The sequence below is a fragment of the Miscanthus floridulus genome, chromosome 8, assembly GCF_019320115.1.
Source record: "Miscanthus floridulus cultivar M001 chromosome 8, ASM1932011v1, whole genome shotgun sequence".
Classification (NCBI taxonomy): domain Eukaryota; kingdom Viridiplantae; phylum Streptophyta; class Magnoliopsida; order Poales; family Poaceae; genus Miscanthus; species Miscanthus floridulus.
In genome coordinates, this window is record NC_089587.1 from 59,818,903 (window position 1) to 59,830,966 (window position 12,064).

Consider the following 12,064-nt stretch of genomic DNA (forward strand, 5'->3'; position numbering starts at 1 on the left):
TAAACTACTCAGTCCATGGGAAGGTCCTTTCATTGTCACAAAAGTCACCGGACCAGGCATGTATAAGTTGATAACTGAAGATGGAAAAGAAATCAACAATACATGGCACATCAGCCAACTAAGGAGATTCTACGCATGAAGACAATGCAAGGAAGAATATAAATACAAGCCACAAGAGATCAACGTTCATGATCAGTAAAGATAGCGTTCCTCAACAACATATGTCTCATTATGGCTTTTTCCCCCAGTTGTTTTCACTAAGCATGTAAACGTTCATGATCAATAAAGATGGTATTCCTCAACAACAGATGTCTTATTACGAATCTTCCCGAGTTGTTTTCACTAAGCATACCGGCTGAGAGCAAAAGAGCTGAAAAGATGCTTGAGCCCGCCGATGAGGGTAGCTAATAAGCTAACACCCGATCCAAAAAGCAAAATGGCTGAAATCATACCTGGGCATATCGACCGAGAGCAAAAGAGCTGAAAAGATGCTTGAGCCCGCCGATGAGGGTAGCTAATAAGCTAACACCCGATCCAAAAAGCAAAATGGCTGAAATCATGCCTGAGCATACCGGCTGAGAGCAAAAGAGCTAAAAAGATGCTTGAGCCCGCCGATGAGGGTAGCTAATAAGCTAACACCCGATCCAAAAAGCAAAATGGCTGAAATCATGCCTGAGCATATCGGCTGAGAGCAAAAGAGCTAAAAAGATGCGTGAGCCAGCCGATGAGGGTAGCTAATAAGCTAACACCCGATCCAAAAAAGCAAAATGGCTAAAATTACGCCTGAGCATACCGGCTGAGAGCAAAAGAGCTAAAAAGTTGCTTGAGCCCGCCAATGAGGGTAGCTAATAAGCTAACACCCAAACCAATCATAAGATGTTTTCTACAACCAGATGAAAGCCAAACAAGCACTCGACAAATCAAGAAAGTTTGCCAAGACAACGATCTACAAAAATCGAGTTGTTTACACGGCACAGATGAAAGCCAGACAAGCACTCGACAAACCAAGAAAGTTTGTCAAGACAACGATCTACAAAAATCGAGTTGTTTACACGGCGCAGATGAAAGCCAGACAAGCACTTGACAAATCAAGAAAGTTTGCAAAGACAACGATCTATAAATACTGAGTTGTTTACACAGTGCAGTCAAAGGCATGATAAACACTCGACAAAATCAAAGACATCCAGGCAAAGAAGACATCAACAAAAAATAAAGGATCTTCATTCAAAAAGAAGTATAATATCCTTATTACAGAGGCTGGAGTACTAAAGTCAAAATACATCAGGCATCGCCATCAGGAGAAGAAATATCAATATCAAGATTATCTACAATTCTCCTAGCCAAATCTTCGACCTCAGGCTCCATCTTTTCAACAGCATCAAGATATTCTTGACTCTCGGCTTCCCTGCAATCTTGGACAGGGGCATCTCCGGAGCAAGAACCCGGACCTAGGCAAGAACATTTCTGGTACATAGTTGGGCGCATCTCTTCATGAACTCCTAGAAACGGGTTGGAACTTGGGGAATAAACTGAGCCCAAGATTGACCATCATCCGATGGAGTCCGAAGAAGATTGGCTATTGACCGAAATGATTTCCACAAAGCATTCTAGTTCTCAGTAGCCGTCGCCAACTTACCAGTCAATACTTCAATTGTTTTTTGGGCCTGCACAAGATCCCTGTCACCTCCACGCCTAATCAACTTGACAAGCGCGAGTTCTTCTTCAGCACGAGTAATTACCTCTTCAGCCCTGTTGTGACTATTGCGAGCAAGTGTCTTCATTTCCTCAATACCTTCCGAAAGCTTCTGCTTTTCAACTCGGAGAGCTAAACCAGGCACCAAAAACAAGTTATCAGAAAGGAAAATTCGAATACAAGAGTGAAAGGAAAATGGACCCTTGGCCCATTTACTTTGGATTTTGGTGTTTGATGACTAACACAACCAAATTAGACTAATGAATTTGCAAGTGTTTGTTTTGTAGTTCAATAGGGTGCAAGACGTAACTTGGACGAAGGCGACGTGATGATCCGATGATCAACACCTCAAGCAAGACCTTAAGGGCACAAGAGAAGACCTAAGAGATCAAGCAAAGTTCAAGCATGAAGATTAGAACCAAGCCGTACGCAAGATCGCAAAGAAACGAGCTCGCAGGGGCGACCGAACGCTAGACCGAACGCTGGTGGCTTGGTAGTCGGGGCGACCGAACGCTGGACCGGTGGCTCAGTAGTCGAGATGACCGGACGCTGGACCAGTGGCTCTACAGTCAGGGCAACTAGACGCTGGACCGGCTCTACAGTCAGGACGACCGGACGCGGGTGGCGAAACCGACCGGACGCAGGGAAGCAGCGTCCGATCGAGTACAGAGAGGTTCTAGAGCGGCAAATCTACAACCGGACGCGTTCGGTGGCAGGCGCCTGGACGCTGGCCAGCGTCCGATCAGCACATTGCTGGCTCAATGATCGGGACGACTGGACATGTCCGGTCAGGATGATTCAGCGTCCGGTCAGTAGCAGAATTGCGGAAGTTCGACCCCAACGGCTACTTTCTCAGTGGGGCTTATAAATAGACCCCCCAACTAGCCATTTAGTAAGTGTGGAGCTGAGGAAACATACCAAGGGTGTTGATACACTATTTTAGTGATCTCCACTTGCATAGAGCTTAGTGATTCATTAGGTGATTAGCGTAGGTGCTTTGTGAAGTGCTTAGGTTGATTAGACCACCGCTCATGCGCTTGCTCTAGGTTTAGGCCTAGTGTTTAGTGAGGTTTGCATACCTCTTACCACTCGGTGCTTGTGAGCACCATTATTGTACATCGGAGGGCCTTGAGGTCTTACGAGATCACACCAACCGCGTTTGTGGTGTGGCCACCACCATGTACCGGAGGGAACAAGGCCCGCGATGTTTTGGCCGAAAGCTTGATAGTGAAGACGGCGGGGAGCATCCAGGAGAGGCTTGCCGGAAGGCACGTTGGAGACCCACTTGCACGTCGGAAAGGCCCAAGGCTATCCACGGAGTTACCCGACCAGGAGCTTGGCCCTTGCGAGGGATTCCTTGCGAGGGGCTCCAACGAGGATTAGGGGGAAGCTTGCGCGCTTCTCGATACCTTGGTAAAAATACCAGAGTCATCGATGGGAGTTTGCATATCTCTACCTTGCTCTTTAGCTTCCGCATTTACATTGATTACTTTACTATGTTTGCGGTAGAGATAGCAACATACTAGTAAAACCATAGTTGCACATCTAGATAGTTTATCTTTTGCATATGTTTTGCTAGGGTTAGAAAAAGAGGCCATAGTTTTGGAGTTAGATTTTTAAGTTGCCTAATTCACCCCCCCTCTTAGGTGTCACGGTCCCTTCAATTGGTATCAGAGCCGGTTGGCTCAATTTAGACTTTTGGCTTAACCGTTGTTGAGCCAACGTTATTTAGAGTGGTTGGGATGGATACCGCTAGGCCTCCGCACTTTGATGGCACTAACTTCCCATACTATAAAGCTAGAATGGCTTGCCACCTTGAGGCGGTTGATTTGGGTGTATGGAGAGTCACTCGTGATGGGATGAAACCCATTAAGAATCCCGAAAAATCCACAAAGAATGATGAAAAAGAAATGCACTTCAATGTTAGAGCTAAAAATTACTTGTTTGAATCACTTAGTATGGATGTTTTTAACCAAGTATTCGCTTTAAATACGACACATGAAATTTGGTTAAAACTCCAAGAGCTCCATGATGGCACAAGCAATGTCCATGAGCAAAAACATTGTCTAGCAAAGCAAAACTATGATTCATTTACTATGAATGATGATGAGCTTGTTCGTGATATGTATTCTCATTTGAATCTAATTATCAATGAGCTCCATTCTATAGGATTATTAAAGCTAGATGATGCGGACATCATGAGGAAGATCATCTCTGTGCTACCACAAAAGAAATATGCAAGCATCATCACCATCCTTCACAACATGGAGGACTTGAGCAACATGACCCCGGGCATAGCCATTGGCAAGTTAGTGGCATTTGAAATGTCACGTAAGGTGGGTCAAGAAGAAGCTTCTTCATCAAGCAAAGGCAAAGCTCTCGCTTGTAGCGAGAAAAAGAAGATGAAGGGCAAGCAAGTTGAGACAAGCTCAAGCTCAAGTTCCTCAAGTGAAGATGAAGAAGATGAGGACGATGGTGATGATGAAGATTCAAGTGATGATCAATCTTCCTCCTCCATTTCCGATCTTGATGAAGAATCAATCAAAGTGATCAACAAGGTGGAGAAGATGATCCAAAGGCTCAATGTCAAGGGTGTGCCCATCCAAATTCAAGATTTCATTTTCACAAATCAAAGAAATGAGCAAAGAAAGAGAGGATGCTATGGATGCGGTGAGTTGGGGTACTTTATGGAAGTTTGTCCAAACAAGCCCACACCCAAGACAAAGAAGAAGGCATACAAGAACCAAGCCCTCACATCAATAAGATCATGTGATGATTCTTCAAGTGAAGAAGAACCCCATCACAAGAGGCGAGGCCACAAGCACTCATTATCAAGCTCTTCTCGTGTGTGCCTTATGGCACGAGGTAACGAAAGCTCTTCCTCTAGTGAGAGTGATAGTGATGATAATATGCCTTCTTATCATGAACTTGTGCAAGAAAATCTTAATTATGCTAAAGCTTGCACTAGTCAACAAAAGAAGCTCAAAAGTTTAAAAGAAAAGCTAGATAGTTCACAAAAAGCATACAAAACCTTGCTTGAACAATATAAGAACTTTGCTAATCTCAATATTGAACTATCTACTAAAATTAAGAAACTTGAGACTAGTGCAATAACAAATGCATGCACAATCAATGATGAGCAACTCTCAAAGAAAAATAAAAAATTAAAAGAAAAGTTAGCTAGCTCACAAGAAGCATACAATAGTTTGCTTGCTAAAATGGAAACCATGTGCAAACATTGTGATGAGCTAACTAATAAAGTTGCCGATCTTGAAGCCGTTAGCACAACCCCCACCAAGGCATCTAAAAAAGTTCTATCTTTAACATGTCTAAAAAGGATGCCTCTACTTCTTGTAATGATTTATGTTTAGAGTCACCTTTGTGCAACCAAGTTTGTGTTGAGAAAGTTGTTGTAGATACATGCACACAAGAGGTTGCAAAGGAGAATGAGCAACTCAAGCAAGAAGTAGCTCGCCTCACCAAGGACTTGACTCAAGTAAAAGGCAAGGCGAAGCAAACCCAACTTCATCAAGATAACACCGTCAAGGGAGTGAAGAAGCTTGATGAAGGACAAACCGTGGTTTGTTACGTATGCCATAAGGAAGGTCACAAGTCCTATGAGTGCAAGGTGAAGAATGGAGGAGGAGCAAAGAAGAAGGAGAAAAAGCAAACAAGCAAGCTCTCCAACACCTACACCAACAAGGTGGACAAGAAGGCCTCCACACCTTATCTCTTGAAGAAGAAGAAAAATGATAAGGTGGTGGCCACCAAGGTGAACAAGCAAGCCAACAATGGGGTCAAACGCTTCTGGGTGCCAAAGGAAATCATTTCAAACATGAAGAGCACCAAGAAGGTTTGGATCCCGAAAGGGAAGTGAGAAGTCCGTCGGACTTCGGGGAATTTGGAGACTTGGCAAAGTATGGGTGCATTTCATGGGGTGCATCATGATGAACAAAATCATTGCCAAGCGGGTTAGTGAATACTATGGACCCAAATTCCCCTTCCCATATTAGGTAACTAGATGTTATTACTTTTTAATTGGTACATCTTGCAATTAGATTTTCCTACAATTGATATCTTTAAGCATCTAGTTACTCTTCATGCCTAGATTTGCATTTGCATGCTTATATCTTTTGTCATGCATACACTAGGTATTTCATATGGTAGGCTTGCTCGGTTACATTCTTATTCCTTGGAGCAATCCTACATAGTTTAAAATTATTTAGGAGCACGGCACATAGCTTATCTTACTATTGTTCATCTAATATGTGCTAAAGTCCAAATTATAGATAATCTCTCCCGGATATCTTTTTGAAAATGATTCTCACATTCATGAGATGTCATCTTTAAAGTGGTATTTTTTATTCTAAAATCAATGTGCATGATTTCTACAAAGCATTCTACATTTGTGTGCACATATTTAGGGGGGGGGGTTAATTCTACAACTTGGATGCTTTGAGACTAATACTATTTCAAATGGTATCAATTTTTTAAACCTATCACATGTGTAGTAGTCTCATTGTAAGGAAGTTGGAGTCCCCGGAGTTAAGCATCATTCTTCAATTAGCATCATCATGTTGATTTCATTTCATATTTATATGCTTTCTCCATGAATTTTATAGATTAAATTCCCTTGTGCAATAATGTGCCAATTATGCATATACTTTGCTTTCTATCATATGTATGCATATATTTAGGGGGAGCTTAATCTATATAATGTGAGAGTCAAATTTTATGACCTATTCCTTTCTACATTCAAAGGATCACAAAGTTTGACCCTCCCTTGTGCCACTAATATCTTCCTTTTTGGTGTTTGATTTCAAAGGGGAGAATTTAGAGGACCAAAGGCAAGCATTAAAATAAGGTGTAATGGTCCAAAAAAAGGGAGGATAGTGGATTATGGATTGCCTATGTATTAAAAAATTTAGGAAGCAAGGCTTAAATCCATAATGCCACATGGGGACATTTGCAAGGGCAAGATGGTCCTCAATTGGTATCTAAGTAGGATATTCTAGCATCACATAACTTTGTCCTTTGCATTGCATCCTAGCAAGTAGATAGTTTTTAAATTTAAAATTTTTATAATTTGCTTGCTTTGGTCGTGTTGGCATCAATCACCAAAAAGGGGGAGATTGTAAGGAAAATGGACCCTTGGCCTATTTACTTTGGATTTTGGTGTTTGATGACTAACACAACCAAATTGGACTAATGACTTTACAAGTGTTTGTTTTGTAGTTCAATAGGGTGCAAGACGTAACTTGGACGAAGGCGACGTGATGATCCGATGATCAACACCTCAAACAAGACCTTAAGAGCACAAGAGAAGACCCAAGAGATCAAGCAAAGTCCAAGCATGAAGATTAGAACCAAGCCGTACGCAAGATCGTGAAGAAACGAGCTCGCAGAGGCGACCGGATGCTGGACCGGACGCTGGTGGCTCGACAGTCGGGGCGACCGGACGCTGGACCAGTGGCTCAGCAGTCGGGACGACCGGACGCTGGACCGTCTTTGCAGTCGGGACGACTGGACGTGGGCGGCGAAACCGATCGGACGCAGGGAAGCAGCGTCCGATCGAGTACAGAGAGGTTCCAGAGCGGTAAATCTACGACCGGACGCGTCCGGTGGCAGGCGACCGAACGCTGGCCAGCGTCCGATCAGCACATTGCCGACTCAACGGTCGGGACGACCGGACACGTCCGGTCAGGACGATTCAGCGTCCGGTTAGTAGCAGAATTGCAGGAGTTCGACCCCAACGGCTACTTTCTTAGTGGGGCTTATAAATAGACCCCCTAACCAGCCATTTTGGCAAGTGTGGAGCTGAGGAAACATACCAAGGGTGTTGATACACCATTTTAGTGATCTCCATTTGCATAGAGCTTAGTGATTCATTAGGTGATTAGCGTAGGTGCTTTGCGAAGCGCTTAGGTTGATTAGACCACCGCTCATGCGCTTGCTCTAGGTTTAGGCCTAGTGTTTAGTGAGGTTTGCATACCTCTTACCACTCGGTGCTTGCGAGCACCATTGTTGTACATCGAAGGGGCTTGAAGTCTTGCGAGATCACACCAACCACGTTTGTGGTGTGGCCGCCACCGTGTACCGGAGGGAATAAGGCCCGTAGTGTTTTAGCCGGAAGCTTGATAGTGAAGACGGCGGGGAGCATCTGGGAGAGGCTTGTCGGAAGGCACATCGAAGACCCACTTGCGCGTGGGGAAGTCCCGAGGCTATCCACAGAGTTACCCGACTGGGAGCTTAGCCCTTGCGAGGGATTCCTTGCGAGGGGCTCCAATGAGGATTAGGGGGAAGCTTGCGCGCTTCTCGATACCTCGGTAAAAATACCGGAGTCATCGACGGGAGTTTGCATATCTCTACCTTGCTCTTTAGCTTCCGCATTTACATTGATTACTTTACTACGTTTGCGGTAGAGATAGCAACACACTAGCAAAACCATAGTTGCACATCTAGATAGTTTATCTTTTGCATAGATTTTGCTAGGGTTAGAAAAAGAGGCCATAGTTTTAGAGTTAGATTTTTAAGTAGCCTAATTCACCCCCCCTCTTAGGCGTCACGGTCCCTTCAAAGAGGAAACAAAAAGAACCCGCAATACCATTGCACTCATTCTTCATGGCCTCCACAGCTGCATCCCTCTGCTTTCCTACCTCAACCACCTAGGCACGGAGAGCTTTCTCCTCCTTTTGGTGCGTTTGACGCTCGATCTCCATCTCAGCTCGACAGAGGTCAAGCTCTGTTTTTAGGGCACTAACCTTAGAAGATAACTTTTATCGGTTTCAGATGAGAAAAAGAAGCCGATATGATCCCGAGAAAAAGACTGGGCAAAAGAGAAAGAGAAAAACAAAACATAAGAACAGAAGAAAAACGAACATCCAAAGAAAGAACTTCAGAAAAAAAAAACTTACCTAGAGTTTTTCCCCAAAAGAAGTCGCGAAGGTTCCCTAGGCAGCGGTCAGCTCTGACAACCGATGAGTGGCATCAAATTGTTGCACCACATCATCATCCAAACACTGAACGCCACTAGGAAGAGGAGCAGAGGGAGAAGTTGGTCGAGGCAAAGAAGACAAGACCAAGGCCGTACCCTAGGAAGCCCCGGCTGCCTCTTCAGATGGCTCCACCGCCACAACCATGGTCACCTCCAGAGCCAGCAAATCAGCAGCTATGGAACCACCAGAGAACCCTGTCCCCCTCACAGCCAACTCGCCGACCGCACATTCTAAGTCCAGAGACTCAGAACGCAAGGGCACACCAGAAGACTGACAAGAAGTCGACTGAGGGATGAGGGAAGGCAAAGGCCTGCAAGATGATAAACAAAATCGACGATAAGAATATGAATCAGAGAAGGGGAAAATAGAAGCAGAGAAACATAACCAGGATTCACTCACTTAGCTATCTTCTTCTTCATAAAACCCCCAAGACCAATAGAAGACCTTAGAGGGGGAACTATAGAAGCAAAAATATCACTGCCACCTTGCAACGGGAGTGGCGTGGTCAGAACCAGAGCTCCAGAAGAACTCGAGGTCAACGACCGCTTACTACAAGAGAACAAGGTCAAAGTCAGAACAAAAAGAAGTGTTCAACAGCAGAAAAACAGGAAAACAACTCACCGACGCGTAACAAGGGCCGCATCATCATCCTCCTCTTCCTCACTCTCAAGCATGGCAACCACAGCGCCATCTGAAAAAGAAGAAAAGTATTCGGTTAGAGGCAAAAACAAACAACAAAAAGACAAAACATATTAATATGCTCACCTAGGAGCACGCTACCTATAACTTGAGTACTTGGACGAGTACTTGATTGGCAAGACTTCTTGGTGGCAGGCAAACCAGAAGAAGAACAATCCACTCGCCCCCTTTTTCCGACACTGCGGGGAGCTCGAGGAACTGGACGAGGAACATACTCAACATAGGTGTCAAGAACTACGGAAGAAACACCAGGAAACATCGTGGTGATTTGAAGCTTACTGGTTAAAGATGCCCTAGCAAGATTCTTCCAAAGCTCCACAATGGCAGGGCAGTCATCAAGGGGGATTGGGTCAACGAAGTTACGCCCCAATTCCTATAAAAGAGTAAAACAACCAGACAAGAACTATTAAGCGAAAAAATGAAGACAGCAAAGGAAATACGAAAAGTACCAGCATAAGAAAAAACAACTCACAGCAGGAGGCGGGTTGTTAGCACAGTACTCAGGGACAGTATGCAGGACGACGCTCACTCTCTTCAACATCTTCTAAAGGCGCTCGAGCACCTCCTCACCAGTCAACTCAAGGGCAGGGACCATACGAGAAGGGTCCTCCGCTCCAGAGTATTCAAAACCGTAGTTCTCCCACTCCTTCAGAGGTTGAACACGGCGGCGAAGAAAACTAGAAATGATACCAAAGCTGATCAAGCCTTGCTATTTCAGAGCACATATCCTCTCCAAAAATGGCTTGATCGCCTGGAGCTCATCCACCGTCATAGGATTCTTTTCCCATCGGTCGTTAACCACGGGACCAGAAGAAGAATGGACAGCAAGAGGAGGGATCATATTAGCGACATAAAACCAGTTAGCACGCTAATCCTTCATAGAATCAACCAAGTCATAATCAAAGAATCTACCCTTACGACCCTGACGAAACTGGATCCCGCAGCCACCAAGAACATGGGTGTCATCGCTGCGGGGTTGGGGCTTCAGACGAAAGAAGTAACGAAAGAGAGAAAGAGAAGGAGGAATTCCAAGAAAAGTTTCACAAAGATGAACAAAAACAGAAAGATGAAAGACAACATTGGGAGTAAGATGGTTCAAGCTAATCCCAAAATAATTGAGAAAGCGATGAAGAAAAGCAGAGGCAGGAAGACAGAGTCCAGCACGGATAAAGGAGACAAAAAGAATAATCTCACCGGAGCCTAGAGTTGGGACCCGGTGCTGACCTGGAGCTCTCCACTCAGCAATCTCCTTATCCTGGATCAGGCAATCACTGACGAGCTCGTGCAATTGATCCTCAGTCGTAGTCGGAGCCGGCCAGACCTTCTGAGCAGCCCTCATGGCCATGAATTCTTGATTTTCAATCATAGAAAGTGATGCCTCCTCGTCTACAAAGGTTGCATGGGACTTGCTCGCTGATTTCTTCCTACCCATATACTAGCAAAAGCAATAAGGCACTAAGAAACGATAACGGTCAGGTGGCGGCGCTTAGATGACGGCGACAATGGCGACGGCGGAGTAAGAACTGGTTTCAAGGTAAAAGCAGGGCAGTAAAGAAAAAGAAGAAAGAATGCCTTTAAATAGACTTTTACAGCAATAAAAATACAGCCCATTAGGCCCGTTTTAACACGGCATGTGAACGCAACGGTTCATTTCCCAACACAACTGACAAAGCCAAAATGACGTACGACACACTTCTACACAACGGTACAATTCAACGGGCAGATTTCAGACTTATCCATCCAGCACCAAGGCAGAGTTAACATATTGCTACGAAAAGAACTCATCAACAATGAAGCAACGAAGGGTTGCCTCACAAGGAACACAAGAACTCGATTCTTATAGAAAGAACTCGGGAATCTCACAAACAACCAGGACATCAGCAGAAAAAAAGAATGACAACCCAGAAAATAAGATTCTTTCCATTATAAATGGCTTCAAAAATTACAAGATTACACATCTTACAAGACCCAACGAACTCGGTACTACGACGAGCAAGGTAGCAAAAAGGAACCCGGACACAACTAAGCTCTAGAACGACTACGTGTTCCAAATTGCTACTCGGTAGAACAAACTGCACTCGGCTACACTGTTTTCTTCAAAGGACGAACACAGAACATCCGAGGCGGAAGTCAGCAGCACGGCGGGACAACATGGAATAAGGAAGCCTAGCAGGCATCTGTCTACCCAAGCCCGATGTGATACCAGATCAGGTGTTGATCTATACCGGACAGTCGCAGGGCAGGCAAGGGGGATCTATCCAGAACTGCTGGATGAAGAAACATACCCCGCATCACAAGACTTCCTCCAACTACCGCCACGTACCTCCTGGTACAATGCCGCTGCGAGATTAGTCTACCTCTAATCTCTATCACAAGACTCCCTCCAGCTACGACAAGATATACAAGAACTACAAGATACGCCCGGGGGCTGCTCTACTTCAGAAACTATCATATTCATGACTACGGAGATTTCAGACCACACAACAGAACGCTCGATGAATCAAAACAGCACACCAGGAGGGTATTTATATATCAAACAAGCGGTGCACATGGACCGGGAGCACCAACGGAACAAACCCAACAAAGGACACGGTGAAAAGACAGAATTCAATGAAAGAGGACTCAGGCGTGAAGGAACAGTACTCAAGGATAAGCATATTCGAAAAGGATATACCAA